The following is a 19,006-nucleotide window of genomic DNA, read 5'->3' as shown; positions in this document are numbered from 1 at the left end:
GGTTTGACCATTTAGCATTGTCAAATCACGTAGCTCCATTTCTAAGCACCATTGAGATGACAATTGGTGACCCAAGTTGTTTAAACTCTTCTTATAACCCGATAGATTTGAGAAATTAAGGCAGTCGATGTTAAGATCGCCGCAAATGATCAGCTCATGTGGAGGGCCAACTTCCAGAATCTCATCCAGCGCAGTTGTGACTTCGTCTATAAAGTGTTTAGACTCAGCAGCTTCATGGTTCCAATAGAGAATGACGATGTGAAGGTTTTTAGCCAAGCCATCGGCTGCCTTTCCAGAGGCAATCTTTACCACTTGGATAAAGGGAGAAATGTTAGTAGAACCTAGTATCCGAAAGCCTGAATCGAGCTTAACTGCCACCAGCAAACCTGCCATAGGTCTGCCTTTACTCTGTTTAATTGCAGGGTTATGGGCAAGTTTGAAACCTTCCAGTATTGGTTTGTCACAAAGCCACGTTTCCTGCAGGCAAGCAATGTCCAATTCGGCGGCCCAGGCTGTGTTGAAAAGATGATTGAAGCCTCTGGTGTTCCAGGATCCTAGTGTGTAGTGTTTTCGTGAAGAAGGTGCCTGGCGTTAGCATGACTGGTCATTATTTAAAGTTTCAGCGAGCCAGGACCAGTCGTTTCCACTCGTTTTGTGCGACAAGCAAAGATCAATTGCTTCAGTTTTAGCGTGTGTTAGATTGGAACCTTGAATTGTTATTTTTATCCGATTGTTGCTAGATGGATCGAAGGCTGGCTTCCAGTTATTTACTGCGGGACATTGTGATTTAACACAAGAAGTCGTTTTAACAAAGTCATTTGTCTTCATGTTATAAACTTGATTTGCTTTATCATCATGTACCATGTTAAGAACTGCTTTTGGTATGCCAGTAAGGGTGCGGGCCGGTGCCATGGAGATGTCGAAGCCCAAAGACATTAGCACCGGACCGGCTTGGAGAAGTGTGTCAACTATCAGTTTGGACTGCACGTGTAAGATGACTGCGTCATTTTTCGTCTCGTCGAAGAATTCCACTATTTTTAGGTCTTCGGATTCAATTGCTCTAAGACTTGGGACGAGATGGCATAACCATAAAATGTTATGCCGATTCAGGATCAAATCATCTGCAGAGTCAATACGTTCCAAGAGCACCTGATAAAGCAATGATTCATTTGTTTTTTTGTGAGGATTGACCTTTTTGGAATCATTTATTCGGTTACATCTTGTTGGTCTCGATGAAGGATTCACATTTGAGGTCGATTGAGGGAGTGTGGGCAAAATGAGAGCCCTTGGGCCTTTGATTGCAGAGTCCAAAGTGACAGTCTCGGATAGTGGCATCTTTCCACGATTATCCAACATTGTCTCGGCACTTGTCTCGACTGGTTGACCAACCAGATTGTGGGATAATGTTGCCAGCCTAGCACGCTTTTCGTCTAGGGTCAGGAATGTCTTCTTTTGACAGTTCAGGCTGTCCGCTGGAGCTATTTTAGATTGTCTGATTTCGCATAATGTGACCACTCTGTTTGATGGCTGAGATGACTTGTTTAAGCAAGGATAGCTTACAATTGCAGCTCCATTGATCTCTGAGTTTGCACAGCCCACTGCCAGAAACTCTGACTTGATCTCTGCAGGTTCAGCAACTTTGGCAGAGTTATTGTGCGAGATTTTTGTATCTTCGACCTCACCCAGATCATCAGTCTCTACATCCTCGTATACTGACATGTTTAGTAGTTCTTCGGAAGAGTCACATGAGTTGATTTTGGCTCCAATCGATTGGTCCTGTTCAATGACACCCTTTCCGGAGTAGGTTATGACTCCAGTCGGTAGGTCCAGTTCAGTGACAACATTTCTAGAGTTGGTGTTCAACACTCCACTTTTTTCTTTTAGCGCCATCTTGTTGACAGTTACATTAACTGTTTTCAGGTTTCTCAGAAATTTCCTCGAGTCGTTGCCTCGTTTTGTTTTTTTCAGGGGCATGTTTTTAGGTTTTTTCAGCCCGTTTCCTCTGCCGATTTTAGCACTAGGTCCAACCGGAGGATCCTTCTTGGCAGATTTAAAAATATCGAAAACATCCGAGGCAACGCTACACACCTCTTCTGTTACGAGTGTAGGCTCCTCGCCGCTTAAGTCTAGATTTTGGGTCCGAATCGATGAGGAAGCCGGTTGAGGATCTAATAAAGCCAAATTTCCAACGGCTTGAGTTGCCAACAATATGTCTTTTTTTGTCTTTCAAATCCGGACACCCTGCAGGAGGCTTCTGGGGCAAACAGGCACCACAGGGAAGCCAGGGGTGGGGGTGTAGGGGGCGACCTTTGCGTCCCCCTGGCTCCACTGCTGATACCATTTTCCAGCTGTTGCCATCTTCTGGCCATGTACTACCATTATGGCAGTGCCTGGCAAATGCCTATTGAATTCCTATACAAAAGCCATAACTATTGGCTGTGCCAATGCTTGTTTTAATAGCAATTGATATTTCACCAGGTCACACAAAACAAGAAGCTGCATACATGTGTCACGACATGACTACAAGCAGGTACACTCATCACACAATTTTATTTGTTGGGGCTTTTGATATTACAGTCGTAAAACAATTGAAGTCACGTTTTTTTTCAACTGCGACTTTTAACTAGCTAACTGTATTGAATGCTCTAGAATAGTTCAAACTTTGCTCTGGTCCACATGCCACACAAAATACCCTAATAAAATAAATATATCTCCTTTAGTTGCAGGGGTACTTTTTCTGTGCTGGCATTTATTTATTTATCTATTGGGCATTTACAAGGCACTTATACAACTAGACAGCGTTTCAAAGCATCACAAGGCAAAAGCAAAAGGAGCAAGGAAACAAGTAATCAGAAACATGCATGAAAATGACAACAGATAAAACATAAACAACAACGGTCCTACTAGGCCTTGTGACATTCGGAATGTGCAAGAGCAGAACAAGAGAGGAGGGTGGTGAGTGGGGTAAGTGCAGGAGGGTCCCTCAGGGGGTGAAGTGCCAGAGAGGCCTGTTACGGAGGCAAGAGGTAAGTGCAAAGGCGATGACATCCTGGTTAAGGAGGTGCTTGCGGAACCTGAGGAGATCCAGTTCAAGATGGAGAGAGAGGGGGAGACAGTTCCAAAAGAGGGAGCCAGACAAGGAGAGACGAGGAGAGAGATCTGCCACCAGCTCTCTGCTCAGAGAATTGACCAGCAGAGAGTTGGAGCCGAAGGTTCGGAGGGATCTTGAAGGACAGTATTTAGTGAGAGAGAGCGCAGATAGCGTGGTCCCAGGCCCCAGACAGCCTTATGGATGAGGCAGAGGGTCTTAAATTTAATCCTTGCAGCAACCAGGAGTCAATGGAGAGATTTTAGGGCTGAGGGATACAGTCCCTGGGTTTGAGGCCAAGGATAAGTCTTAAAGCCCTATTCTGGATTAGTTGGTGGAGGGAAGAGGAAGGTAGGTTGAGGAAGAGGCTGTTGCAGTAGTCCAGCCTAGAGTGGACCAGAACTCTAGAGCCATTGAGCTTCTGGGGGAAGGTGAGGAAAGGGAGAATGCCTCTAAGGAGGTGAAGTTGAAAGTGGGCCTTCTTGGCAAGGTCCAAGATGATGGGAATGAAGGCGAGAGAGGAGTCGAAGATGAGCCCAAGGTTTCTGGATTGTATAAAGTGCAGGACCAGCCTGGCCACGGAACCTTGCAATTGTGGTGTCCTGTGGCATTTCAGTTTGCTCAACCAGTCTGTATCGTGTGTGTATAATAAGTAACTAAATGAAATCCAAACATTTTACATTTGCAAATACGTGGTAGCATTTTTCGGATTGATCAGATGTTGATTATTGTACTGGAGTATCGCTGTGACATTACTCAGAAGGACATTGCACAATGCCATGATTAGAAATCACATCGTAGGCTTATTTAAATGATCATGATGCTCGGTTTTCTGGTAACCATGGTGTTGTCCGCATCGCAATGAACATAATTTTAGTGTATTACCAGTAGTAGTCAGTAGATGGCAATATTGTTATACTTTAGCTAGATAGTGCCATTACACAGCATCGCTTATCAAACTTGATCCAAGTGACCGAGGAAAGCGATTTTGGACGGTCAGAGGAAGGCAGGGGAGTTGCTAGGTCTGGAAAAGACCCGGGGCGGAACTGTTGGGACTGGGGGCTAGCTAGTCTTTTGGCTGTAGCTCTGGAGATTCTATCCGGGGCTACAACCAAAAGATCAGGGGCTATAGCCCCCTTAGCCCCCCCCTAGCAACGCCCCTGGAGGAAGGATTAGGTAGCAATGAAATTTCAGGCTATGTAAGGGAATCCCCGATGACAGCATGACTTAGCCTCCGTTTGTCAATATGATTTGTGAAAGAGGAGGCCACACACACCATGCATGTAGATTTTCCACTACCCAATAACATCTCTCTTCTTCCACACACATACAATAGGGCGCCTGTGGTGCCTATTGAAAAATGTGGTGTTCCGCCACCTGTCCCATGATTAGGGCCGCGTGGTGCGGCGGGAAGTAGTGGGAGGTTCGCCACTCTTAATTTGCTGCCCGGGGTCGCTGCAGCTTCTAAGGCCGGCCCTCGTGCCTGGAGAGGACTCTATGTGTGGGGGAAGAGGAGAGTTGTTATTCTACATGCAAGGTGTGTGTGGCCTCCTCTTACCGATCTTGACATGGCTGTGTGTTCAAGGGTGCATCGTTGTGCGATTCTGTGTGTGGGGCTACATCCATCTATTAGGGTACCCCACCGGTGCCTCCACGCAGGGCTGTTTGAAGGGGTCTGCGTGTGTATTGTTAGGTGCTTGACTGTGGGGCTTATTTAGCAGTGGCAGCGTGTCTGTGTGAGTTTCTTTACATTGCATTCGAATTAATTCGCCTCAGTGCGCATGCTGACAACATACATACGAGATCAGATTCTAGTCCTGGCTCTCCCCCTGACTGCAATGGGTGAGACTGAACACATCAAATTACATCCTTGCTCCTTAGTTCCCTTGTTACCTATAAAAATGTCTTAAAGCAGATAGGAAACAAATATCAGTAAAGCTCAATAAAAAAGAATTACATTCACATTCAGGTTCATAAAGAGTAATCCCTGCCCCTGTGGCTCTGCCTGCTGATGCGGTGCTCGAGTGATTTCAGTGGCATGAGAAGGGAGGATAGCTCAGCAGCAACGTGTTCGCCTTGGAAGCAAGATGACACGAAGCAACGCAGGTTTGATCCCGGGTCTGCGCTTAGAAACCTCTGGGTATTTAAGCGCGTTGTAAATACATAACTAGGACAAAAAACAATTACGCAACTAAAAAACAAACAATTCCTGTAACAGCGAATCATTGCCCGCAGGCTGTGTGAGGCTGAAGATGCTGAACACTGAGGCACAGATCTCAAATAATAGAAATGTGGCCCTTTGCATTCGTGAGTGTTGTATTCCTTTGATCCAATGTATTTCATGCATAGCAGAGAGTGGGGGGTGGATCTCTATCTTCGGCAGCTGCTTCCCTCTGGAATGGCCCCCTGCCTCTCTCAGACTTGAGCCGGATCTCCTTAAGTTCCCAAAGGTGCTCAAGACCCTTCTCTTCTCTACTTCCTGCCCCCGTCTGCCTGCTGTGACTGGTAGCCTGGTCCCTTATGAATCTTATAGGACAACAGGCCGCTCTCGTCCAGTCTACCCCAGCACCCGCCCTACTAGCACTGCCTTCGGGCCCTCCCCTGACAAGCCTGGAGGGTTGGCACCCCTCTTGAGACCTGTCCAACCCCGTCCCTGCACTTGATGGTGAACCCTGTCACCCCCTGGCTTTGTCCTCCTGGGCTCCTCTTAGCAATTACCTAACCCTGGGCCCTCCTTTACTCTGCCTCTCCCCCACTCCTCCACCCCTCCCCATGCACTTATTGACGTTGCGCTTGCACGATCCAAACGTCACAAGGCCTAGTTGGAACATTGTTTTTTTTTTTTTTCTGCTTGTCCCTTCTCCACCTTTTTGCCTCGTGGCGCCTGAAAACACTTGTGTATAGGCGGCTTTTAATATGTAATAAATAAATAAATAAATAGAAAATATGCATTCAGTGAGCCATGTATATTGATTCCATTCATAATAATGTGTTTGAGTTGTGAAAGTCGGCACATATTTCAGGTTTACTGCACCTGCTCGGGGCCCTAACAGCACTGTTAGCATCATAATCTTCCTATAACACTATAGTACATGGCAGCCTGCAATACCTTTAGAAGAAGCCTGTAAAAAATTCTTATTACAGGCTTCTTGTGATATCACGACTGACTTGTAATATTAAAATGGCATCACTACTGTACTCATATAGCAATGACCCTGTGTCGGGGCGGACATGGCCGGTAACAGCCCGCCAGCCTGAGCCTAGGCAGGCCCAAGCAAAGCGAGGGCCTCGGTGAGGACGGTGGCTCGTGACCGGCCATATCCACTCCCCGACTAGGGGGTAATAGCTATTTGCACCCGGGTTTGCCTGGGGTGCAAATAGTTACATTTCTGTATTGCGCGAGCCCAAAGGCCCGTAAAAAAAAGATGGCTGCCGCCATAGGAAAAGGGATCAAGTCCCTTTTCCAATTGCATGGTGGCTGCCGGGCAGGAGGAGAACCAGGACCGGAGCACAAAGCTCCGGTCCAGCCGTTAAGTGGGGAGGGATGGGGCGAGGACGGAAGGGGATGTCTTCGGCAGTGAAAGGGGTGGTGGGGTCATGGGGAGGCAACAGGCAGAGGATACATATTACCTCCCCAGAATCAAGATGGCACCACCCGGGTGAGAGCCTTGGGTGGCAGGAAACTGTGGATGGTACACAGTTTGTTCTCTTCTGCATTTCCAACCTCCTGATTATCTGAGCGCCCTTCCCCAGGTGCAAATGTATAATACTGAAGATGTGACATCACAACGTCAGCTGCTTGAGCCACCAGAATTCCAGCTGTCATTACAGCACTTAATTAAAGCTGTGACAATCATTTGAAATTCCTTCCTTGTAAAATAACTTTCTGTGACATTTTACAGCCATCTGATTTCTGGGAGTATGTTTATTTTTTCGCGCTGCTGGAGTTTAACACAGGGAGCAAGAATCTATGTGCGAGTTGTTACTTCAAAGCACAAAAACTGTTTTTCTGTTACACATTGGAAGCTGCATATTCGTTTGTTTAATCTAGACTGATTCTACACCAACTTTATTTATGAATAACTGGAAGATGCCTTACATTAGATTACTACGCGAGAGGCTAAGTATTAAAAAGGTTGACAATGTTTGGCCATATACTATAAGGAATAATATACCCCCTACCATACATTTCAAGGATATTGCAAGTCACCTCCGAGAATTATGATCTTATAAAGGGACTCGACTTTTCGGCCTTGTGTCTATTTTGTCATGGTACAACTTGATGACTTAAGTTGCAATATCTTTATAGCATACAGGAGGGGCTACTTTATGTTATATATACACATCTGCATACCTTTTAAAAGCTCTGCAATATCAATCCTATAGTTATGGTTAAGTTGTACTCCCATAGGAAGAGCCCTTTTGTGTGGCTTATAACTTTTGCACTGTTTGACAAATCCACGCAAAACTTTGTCCCCAAAAATAGACACAAATTGTTTTGGAAAGATGCATGGAGTCTTATCAATGGGGAAGGGTGTGCAATGTTATGGAAGTGTGTCCCTTTGAGAAATCCTGGATTTACTAGCAGTGAAAGAAATTCTGCCACGCTTCAAGTCAGAACCACCCAAACAATGTTCCTTACATTTGGGCGAGGAGTGGTAGCATGGTCCCGAAAGCATGAAGACCTGTCTGTCTGTTTTCTTTAAAAGTTGCCAAAGATGTGTTAAAAAAATTAATGATAACTCGGTTTGGTTTGTGGACTACTTCCTGATGTCTGTCTTTGCACGCTTTTTCATTGATACATAGTGGGCCGGGCAGGCAACATTTTTCTAAAAGCTGGCTATGTGGCTTAGGGGACTTTCCTGGGTCAGTGAATTACAAAGCAAGATTAGCCCGTTTTCTTTCCACGTTTGGAGCATAATACACCCCTTCGGGATACCCCTCACCTTTCCTACGGTTGGGTTGGTCTCAGAGGATTGTAACATGCTCACAAAATGGCAAAGAAAAGTTCATTCGAAGATGATATCATGAACTTTGGGTATGTTCTTGAGCACAATTTCAGTTTAGTTAAAGTGGCCAATGAGCCTGGTCACATGTCAGGCCAAGTGGCTTCTAGGAATAGCTTGGTAGGGTCTCAGGCATGGCTCATTCCGATACATGTGACAACACAGGTGACCTCAATAAAAGCAGCATCAAAGACATTACAAGTAACATTACCAATCCGTAGACCTCCATGTGTGTCGGTATGAGCAGTACATGGTGGGGACAGGGATTAGAACTTTGCTGGTGTTTGCAAAACATGCGCCAACACTCCAACCACAAGGCTGTCAAGACTATATTGCTATGATGACCCCTAATAAGGGTCATTCCAGGTATGAGGTTGTCTGCAGCCTTGGGAAATGCCTGTCTTGGTTTGATTAAACTTTTTATAAAGTAGCACTGCCCTGTTTTTTTTTTGGAACCAATGGCGTGCATTTGGGCTAATTTGCATACCCACAATGCCTTTCTGATTTGGCTCTCAACTGGAGATGAACTAACAGCAATAGTTACTAGGTGGCGCTGCCGCATGAGTCATATGGCTCAAATGAATTAGTTTACATATATAGTAATGTTTGACCCATTTGACGCATCTGCATAACCTTGTTGGAGGACATTGTTCATACTGGGCCTACCTAAACTGCAATGTTGGTGCTAATCTGACCAATGGTTCAAAGGATATTAAGTGTGTAAATAAAGGGTGTTTTTTTACCATTGCCATTGGTTTTCCCAAAGGCAACGTGCACCATTTTTAGACATCCGCCCAGCCTAAACCACTGGACAGACTTTCACTAAGTTTGGTTTCAAAAGAGGCAGATAGCACGTGAGTCCTTTGCTTAGTTGTTTTTGTGAAAATCCATCCATTAGTTTAGTAGACATTTTTTAATTCGTTGATGGGTGCCCCTTGCACCCAAAACGTGTCCACATCTCCCATGATGCATTGCTTGTTGCTGAGAGAAAGGCTTTTTTTCAGAAGCAAATAGTCGACATCTAAAACGGAGTGTATTGCACTTGAAAAATGAAATCGGGGTCAAATAGAAAGATGTATATAGTTTTTGTAAAACTATTTCTTTTAAATTGGGGGGGCTGAGGGGCAGGAAGCAGGAAGCTTTGTTTTGGTGCTTGCATTACTGTTTGTGAGAGTCCTAGGGGGGTTAGTTCTCTGGCCCCCCCTATGTAGTTGAGTTTGTGGGAGGGAAGAGTGGGAAATGGAGAGCCTGTGCTTTGTTGGGCGCAGCTTTCATTCCCTCCAGAGGAAGTTTGTTTTGTGGCTGGGAGGAGGATGAGCATCCCGGCACGCCCACCAATCATTGTTCAAGTCATGTATACCAGGAGCAGCCCAGGTTTATTATGGCTGGTAGTTGGCTGGCTAGAGGAGCACTCTGTCCCGGACCAGATTTAGCAGAAGTGGCCTGGGAGAAGATGTGCAGGAGTGGAGACAGGTCCAGAAAATCAAGCAAGTCTCATGTCGCATAAGGGAAGAAGCTGGATGAAGCCCTGCTGTGGGGAAGGCTGCACCGGAGAAGGCGGTGGTGTGAGCTGCAACTCACGAGCAGCCCTGAGCGCCACCATGACTTGAGCACCAATTTCATTGTCTCAGGGAATGCCCAGTTGATAAAGGCGCAACCTGATAAGACCAACCAGGTAAGCCTTATGGCATTATAGGCAAATATAACACAATCAGTGTTCTTACTTATGGGTGGTATATTAGTGCCGTCAGAATGGCCTCTATTTCTCACAGTGGCATTGCATTATTACTGGCATTATGGTCAAGACAACAGGCAGAGTGTTCTAACTGTATATGTGTTCTTACAGTGGCATGGCATTTTGAGTGGCATTATGGGCAAAGTTAACATGATGAGTGTTCTTATTTTGGGAAAACCATCATTGGTGCAGCCAGTATGGACATGGTTTCTTTCAGTGGCATGGCATTTTTACTGATTTTAGCAAAGCAACAATGAGTGTGCTTATATAGAGAGGGTCTACATTTGTGGAGGAAATAAGGAAATGGGATATGCGTTCTTAGATGGGGCCTCTCCCGAACCACACCATGGCTGCTTGATGTCTCCCTACTCTCTGGCATCTTTTGTCCCTCCTTTCTCCACCTCCTTGACCACACATTTTTTAAATCTTCTTCTTCCTCTTTATGATCCCATCCACACTCCTTCTCACCCTTGTGTTCTCTTGCATCATCTTCCTGATCCTCTCCAAACTGTTGCCTGCTCCTCTTTGTACTTCCTTATTCCTTACTATGGTGTTCAGCTCTCTTAACTTTCTTCCTACTTCCTTCCTCCCTGCCCTACACAATCTTTCAACCGCCTCCTATCCACACTGATGTATACCGGCATTCTCTCCAAGTACCTCTTCCACCTACAGATTCTTTATGTCCTCTTCATACTCCTTAGTAACCACCTCCAACAACTTCCTCTCAACCACCTCTCTCTGTCTAACCGCTTCCTTCATTCCTACTTCCTCTCCACGTACCTCTTCCGCTCTTTGGCTTTCAATGCACTCCCCTTCCACCTTTTGCTGTTACTCCAACTCATTCATTCCTCTGACCTCCACATTTAACAACTTCCTAACCTCTGCCAACAACTCATGTAGCTCCTCCTTGTACCCTCCTACTTCCTCCAACAACTTTCCACAATTTTCCTTTAAACTTCCAACCTCCAACAACCTCTGAACCACTTGCCTTGATCTTTCCAACTCCTCCAACAAGCCTCCTACCACTTCCTCTGATGACTCCCCACCTTCCACCTCCAGCCTTCCACCACCCTCCTTTAATACCTTTCTTCCAACCACTCACCTACAAGTGATACAGTGCCTTGCTCACATACAAGGAGTGTAGGGCTTTGCTCTCTATCAAGGGATAAAGTGCCATGCCCACTTTCTAGGAATATAGTGGGTTGCCCAATAGCTAATTTATCGAAATCCTCCTCCTTACCACTGCCACTCCATTCCTCCAATTTCCTGCACTGGGAATCCCTTCAGGGTCCCCTCCTTCCACGCTCTTCTCCTTGCGTCTCCGTTCAAAGCTTCTCTTTTATAGTCTTAACCCCTCCCCTGGTCTGGGTTCTAGAGAAATAGCCAGTGGCTGTGACTGCAGGGGAAAGCATTGTTCCAATTGGCTGATGGTCCTTCCTTCCTGTGCTGACTTGGAGGTGGGTCTTAATGAAACAGAGACTACAAGAGGTAGAGTAGCCATCTTAGATTGAACTACCGTTTCCCATGTCAGCCTGCTGTCCCTGCTGCACACACACAGTGGGTTATGTCTTTTTGCTTTACTTTTTACTTTTAGAGTCCCGCCCCCCATCCCTGGAACTTGGTGGGGTATTGTCTGTGTCAATTTTAGGTTTAGGTTTGGTCTTTTTCTGCAGTAAAGATTGGATGTTACAGGCTCTTGAAGGGGGAGGGAGAGGCTGCAATTCCCCCCTGCCCACACACTTATGGGACAGGGGTGCGGGTTACCCTGTGCTGTTTCCCTGGGCCTTTGAGAGCACCTCTGTGGGTTGACACATTCTGTCCCACAGTCCTCCCATCCATGTGCATGCGGTTTTGATTTCTTGTTCCGGTTCAGGGTTTTCCTTCAGGAAACCAAAGAGATTGTGGGAGTTATGGTCTATCCCTTCTTGCCCTACAGGAACACCATGGGTGACCTGGGTTAGGATGGTTGAATCCCAGCAGGGGACCTTGTACCAAAGGCTAGAGAAAGGTACATGTACTCCAGGCTGTGGTAGTGATTTTGCTTTCAAATCACCACTAGAGCCATGAAATCACCATTTTGCATTCAAATTCAGATGGCTTATCACACTCACAACAACTTGATTTAGATTGTGTCCCTTTCACACAAAAGAATCATGGGCAAAAAGGTTGGATCAAAAATGTGGGTGCAAATGTCCCCTTTCGTACATTGAAGGAGTCCGGTCACCCTGTCTCCCTCAGTGGTTGTGCTTATGTTCCACGCAGATGTGCAGAGTGTGTGTGGTGAGAGGCAGGGGTTCTCTTTTGGGAGTGTGCTTTGAAATTGTTTATATGAACTTTTAGAGAGGGGTAGGAGGAGAAGGAAGATCTTTACGTTAAGATTTGTCGCAAGCCAATTGTAAAATTCTCCTGTGTTTGAAAAAGTTTACAATATATTTCTTGAGGTTAAAAATTAAATACAATTTTTTTTAAATGGACTTTGTAAAAATAACTCCACTCGCTAAATGTCCTACTCACTGTGTACGTGTGCGTAGATTATCCAAACTTTCTGAGTTTGTCCTTCCCCCGCCTCTCCTATAGAGTACCATCTGCTCCATGCACCATGGGTCCTGCTCCAGGCCTTCTATCCCAGTCTTTCCTCTTGCATGCCAGCTCTCCATCTGTTTATTCTTAATGTCCCACACTAGCTGCCAGTTAATGCCTATGCACTCCTGCCTTTCACTGGTAAAGTAATTGAAATACAGCTACCCACTGGGATGTGCCCATGATAACACATTTTCAGTCAGTGGGAGAAACTGGAATTTGAATCCAGGCCCTCTTCTTTCAATGTCTTAAATTGTGTCACTGGACCACATCCCTTAAGTTTTGGTTGAAATACTTTGTCCCCCAGTCACACTAGGCTTCCTGTGCATCCAGCGCAATGTATGCGTTCATCATTGTATGACCGCCTCCTGCTCCCTACAGCAACATCTCTCGTGTCGCCCCGCAGCCACACCAGATGTGCCAGCCTACTCGGATCCAGCTTCCATTCGGCGGTGAGCTCTGCTTACTCAAGGCCACATCTTATCCCTGATGATGCTGTCCGGTGGGAAGGGTAGCAGTGGCATCCACGGATAGATATCTTATCATGTAATTGAACTTTCTGTCTCCTTTGTGCGTGCCCATGCACTCAGTTGGGTGCTCGATGTCATAGCCCTCGTGAGTGCCAGGCAATGCAAGGGAGTGGGTACGCTCATCCTCTCTTATTATGCCTCGCTCCGTTCGGTGGCTTAAGTCAGGCTTTCTGAAATAAAACTCCTCAGCATTGTCCGGCACCGGGGAGCTATTGTATTGCTTTAGTATCATGCTCAAGAAAAGCCCAGGAATTTGGTACATTAGGTGAGATAAACCTGTTTAACTCCAACCCCCATTTTTTATAGCTTATGGGTAAACTAATGATATAAAAGAAGCCAGTTTCCCAGTCCAACCTGCCAAACAGTGGAATTCCATACCCATCTCTCTCAGACAAGAACCTTCCTTCCTCACTTTCAAAGCTAAAATAAAGGATTGGCTGAGTAACAAGCCCCTACATTAAGATGTTACACATCTTATCTTGTTACCATTCTGCACTACCACCCACCTCCTGCTGCCCTGTTGTTTATTTGACCTCTGTTTGTTTATGTTGCTGCACAATGCCTCTTGTTTACTGACCCATCTGTAACCAGGGTCCCTCTCTCTGTCTCTATATGTGCCTGTCAATGTATATTGTCTCACCATGTATGTAACTCCTAAGTCTCCCAAGCGCCCAGCTACCCTAGGGTTCGGTGTGTAATATAAACAATAAACAAATACAAATATAGAATATACAAAAACCTTGAATTTCAGTGAAAAAAACTTCAGTTGCAGCAATTTTAGGTGATGCTTTAATGCAGCAAACCTCCTGATCTCATTTGTGAAATGTGAAATTGTTGTGTGTGAATATGAATCTTATGAGATCTGTGATGGCCGTGGATGGGGTGTGTATCTCTGCGTTAGCTTTTTGCTGGAATCTCTGGCCTGTGGCTATTCCAGCTTCATGTGGGATTTTGGAATATAGCAAGGTGATTTCTAGAGTGGCCAGGAGTACATGCTGTGATAGACAATCTACCTCTCGAGCTATCCAGAGAGGGTGTGTTGTGTTCTGCACACAACGTTTTGTGTCCATCAACAGAGGTTTTAGGATGGATGCACTATAGCCAGATATGGCTTTAGTTAGAGATGTTTTCTGGTTTGTGGATCTTTGAGAGTATATAGAATATGCCAGGAGCTGGATTATTTATTATCAGATGTTGGAGGTGTTCCTCAATGCTGCTTGGCATGCACTTGATGAGTTGGTCCAGAGTTTTATTTTTGTACTGCACTAAGTTCGTGGAAGTAGTTTGTGTCAATGGGTTGTGTGTACGCATTCCTTTTGTATTTTAGTGTATCCACGATTACGACAGTGTCACCTGTGACAAATCTAGGGTATTCACCCCTTCTCCCCATGAGGGAGCCACCTCTTTTGAGGCTAGGGAGGTGAGCCCGCTCAGCAAGACCCTCACTAGGGGTCTGGGCAAGTGGGACTTCACAGGGAGTCACTCCACTCTAGGAGACAAGGACTCCCATTCCCACGAGGAACTCCCTATGCAAGCAACGTTATCCTCTTATATGGGACTGCCATATAAGAGGATAACGTTGGTCACAACCAGTTCTGTGTTTTCTTTCCAATTAGCTTCAGTTAATGCTGGACAGAACATGACACTGGAAGAGAAGTCAAACACCTCTTTGAACGTAACCCTGTGTGAAAGGGACACAAATAACTTGTCAAAGTAGAGAGAGCCGTATGTAGGGGAAGCCCTCTGACATAGGTACATCTTGGAGGGGTGGAGCAGTGTGGAGCCACGTTACCCACTCCAGCCCATGAGAGAGCAAACGCCAGACAAGGACGTCAGGGGCTAGGCGTAATGATCAGTGGAGTAGCTCCGTTAAGTGGGGAGTTTCCAGAAACCAGCCAGCTTGGTGTGGTGGCCACGAGAAAGCCATGGTGGGCCTGTGGCCCGATCAACAACGCTGAAACCAGAAGTACAGGAAGTACCGGCAGACCTATGTCAAGCGCACAGGAATAATGAGAAGCTGAGAGCGACTCTGCAGAAGAGGCGAGAAAGCAGAGACAGAGAACCAATGAAGCAGGCATGTCCCAACGCCAAGACGGGTGAATCCACCCTCGTTAAGAGAAGGTACCAGGGTGGCCAGGAAAGGGGGCAGCAACCGGGAATATGTGAACTGTGAAAGAAAGTGCAATATTGATTTTGGGCCACTGAGAAAGCATGAACATTTGTCTGGGGAGACCAAGAGGGTTGTCAAATATAACCATTAACGAGCAGCGACATTCCTTTGTAAGAGACTTTTAGAAACTGCAGGAATCTAAGAAACTCAAAGAGTAAACCTGTGGAGAGACCCTGGGATTCATGGTATCAAATCATTGAAAAGGGTATAGAACATTACTGGACAACCTACAGGTTCTCACGATCTTCAATACTTAGTGGCTCATGAGTCTTGTGGTCATACATACCCCATATTTCATGTTTATAACAGGCCTTCTAACCTCCCCTTGCCTCCCTTGCCTGGGAAACTTCATCGGCTCTTTACAAACCGGGAGAGCCTGGATTCGAACAGAGTTCATATAATTATTGTGGGAGATTTTAATCTACAAATTGAACCACCAGCAGATCTGATGGGGCTTTGGGAGGATCAAGATGATGCATGGGGGATCCCGACGTTAAGAGCTGATCCACCTAAAAGCACCCGTAGGCAAGTGCTGGAAACTATGTGGCTGTTATAGACATGGTGATGAGGGCAAGCAATGGCAGACTATCAGGGGACCAGCCAACCAAAATGATGTTGTGGGGGTCAATTGTTCTGCCAACATTGATTATGTGATGCTACAGGCCGAAAGATTTGGCTTTGATTGTACTCTTTGTGGTGACTGATCGGTGCGAGAGTGACCACAAACAACTGAGTCTAATATTTAACTATTTAACATCAGTTTTCCGCATGACAGCCCCCGTCAGCATGAAGGTCGCTCCGTCCCAATTTTCCAAGTCGGGCATGCACGCCAGAACATTATGAGGGAGTCATTACTGGACCCAAATATCAAGGCAGATTTATATAATACAGCCCTAACTTATATAGAGCCTATATGCTCTCTGGGCCAAAATGACCCCACAATACTTGCCAACTTCAAAAAGCTGGTGTGTGCCTTAAACCGTCATGTAACATGTCCCTTAAAAACAAAACTGTGTTGGAGGAGGGTTGGTTCGACAATGAGTGTAGTTCAGCCAAGACTAGGCTGACAATTTGGCCGCAAAACACTGGCTTGGTGGACAGGAGCCAGCTTCGATCAGAGAGGAGTTATAAAAACCTAATAGAACGGAAAAGAGCAAACTACTCATTAGCTAGGTGGGCAGAGACAAATGATGCAGTAGGTAGCAGTGATTTGATCAAGTGTTGGAAGATGGTTGCAGGGGAGGAATGCAACAGCCATAATGCTGTGCAGTGTAGCATTATCTGGGCATTCGGTTTTCTAATACTGGCATTTGGTCATCCCAGATTCAAAAATCGAACTCTAATTTAGAGCAACATTGTGGCTGCATTTGAACATTTTCTGTACAGCATTGGAAGGGTGCAATTTCCCCAGCTGTGGAACTCTACAAGGCAAAGGTCTCTGCCCCTTATAGGGCAGGTATCTGGGTGGTTCAAAAATAATTTGTCAAAGGAGAGAGAGCCGTATGCAGGGGAAGCCCTCTGACATAGGTACATCTTGGAGGGGCGGAGCAGTGTGGAGCCACGTTACCCACTCCAGCCCATGAGAGAGCAAACGCCAGATAAGGACGTCAGGGGCTAGGCAAGATGATCAGTGGAGTAACTACGGTAAATGGGGAGTTTCCAGAAACCGGCCAGCTTGGTGTGGTGGCCACGAGAAAGCCATGGTGGGCCTGTGGCCCAATGAACAACGCTGAAACCAGAAGTACGGGAAGTACCAGCAGACCTATGCCAAGCGCACAGGAATAATGAGAAGCTGAGAGCGACTCTGCAGCAGAGGCGAGAAAGCAGAGAGTGGATCAGTGAGAAGCAGGTTTTGATCCTGTAGATTTTCTAGATTGAGTTAATCTTGAGGTATAGCTGTGTGTCGTCGGTGTATTGGTGGATGTGGATGTTGTGTGTGGTTAGGAGGCCTCCCAGCAGCTCCATGTATGGCTTGAAGAGCACTGAAGGACTTGTTGATGACTGCGATGCCTCCGCCTTTCTTGTTCGGCCGGTCTCTGCTGTAGCCGTCATGGACAAGGGCGTCTAGGATTTAGGTGGAGGTGGATGTCAGTCAGGTCTCGGTGATGAAGATGGCATCAAGGTCATGTTTAGTGATGGGGTTGGCGATGTCTGTTGCATGCGTGATAGCTGAGCCGACATTGGCGAGCATCAACGTCCGTGTTGTGGACAATGAGGGGGTGCTGATGGGCTTGAGGCTGAGGAGGGTGAGGTTTCTGCATTGCCGAGTCCATGCCTTAGAGGAAGGGCAATGTCATTGACATTGGACGTCTGTTGCCTGGTGATGGTGGGGATGTCCTGTGGGGACTGAGGGAGAAAATACATGTCGGCGCATGCTTACCCGTTGTTTGAGATGTGCAAGAGAAAAAAATCCCCATCTGTGGCAGCTAAACACAGGAGCTTTGGTATTACAGAATATTCATTTTTATTAACCTGATAAAAAAACTTCCAATTAGCCTTGGGCCTCACAGGGCTGCAACCAATGGTATGACTACTTTCGCTTAAGGAAAACTATTTTACATTGATTTATCTTTTAAATAAAAATAAGTAGCAAATAGCCGAAATCTTTTTAAATGATCTTCGCTTACCAAAAATATTATAATCACTGAGTGATTTACATTATTCATCATACATCAGAGTGATGATTTTCTTCACTTTTTTGTGAACTGAAAACATATACTCAGAATAAGCAAGGAGAGGATTTGTGTTTTCTATTAAATGTGCATGTTCCTGCTACCATGAACTCTCTAAAGCACTTGAAGTATTTAGTAGAGCCAATACAAACCATGGCACAGGGAGATACATATTGCCCATTAACTCAAAAGCAGATCTAAGAATATTATGCAGCAAAACCTGCTTAACTTCCATGCATTTTACACCATGCAACACAGATGTAATTTGTTTGGCTCTGTGATGATTCCAATGTTGTCATCACAGATTCCTTGGTGTTTACCTGCTCCCATGTGGCCACCGGATGACAGCCGCTACCTGATCCTGACCCTGGGGTGGCTATATGAGGGAAGCTCACATGGGAGGAGACAGCCTCCGGGGAGATGCCAGGGGTTCATTGGATGAGGCATGGTATCCTCCATTTGCCCATGGAAAAGACCCTTTGGTACCCAATAACCTAATGGCCTATTACCATGCATCTATGCCCCCTGTTAGGGAAAATAGAGAAACCTTTTCTCAAAGTCCTTTATAATTTGTGTTGCCTACGGCATCTCTTATTGTGTAACCTATGTTTGAAGTATTCCGGTACTTTGTGCACCCAGTTAACTACAGGTTTGGTGCGCCCCACAAATCAATAAACAAACAAACAAAGAAACAAACACACCAAACTCCCATTCCTGGACAAAAGGGTAAAAGCTCCAAGACTGTCTTCTCCAGTTTTAATTATCATCCATCTAAAACTGAACTGGCTTATCATTTGGAAAGATTATATGTGAATTTTTAAGTAATTGGCATTAGTCCACATCAAGGGACGTCATCCCTTACAATTACCCAAGTACTGAGACGAGGAGGAAGAATGGAGTAATATAGAGCAGGCTAGTCTAATATAGAGCCTCAAGATCAATGAGCAGGCTAGTTGTTTTCACAATGCGCCTCTGCGAGGGACATTTAAAGATCGAAAACCAATTGCAAGAATCTGCTGCTGTCTGGAAGATGTTGTCGTACCTCTCTGTGAGACGTGTGGTCCTTGGGAGCACAGACCGGTGTGGCGGGGCCAAAGGGCTTGCCAGCAAGGAGGCAGAGAAACATTGCATGAACCGAAGGTGCCACAGACAGGCCAAGAACAGAGGGAAGCTTCCTGGGGGTTCGGCAGCTGGTGAAAGCAGCGCTTCACTTACCAGTGATGGA

This window comes from Ambystoma mexicanum, chromosome 3q (genome assembly GCF_040938575.1).
Source record: "Ambystoma mexicanum isolate Mex_15411 chromosome 3q, UKY_AmexF1_1, whole genome shotgun sequence".
Classification (NCBI taxonomy): domain Eukaryota; kingdom Metazoa; phylum Chordata; class Amphibia; order Caudata; family Ambystomatidae; genus Ambystoma; species Ambystoma mexicanum.
This window is presented reverse-complemented; position numbering follows the sequence as displayed.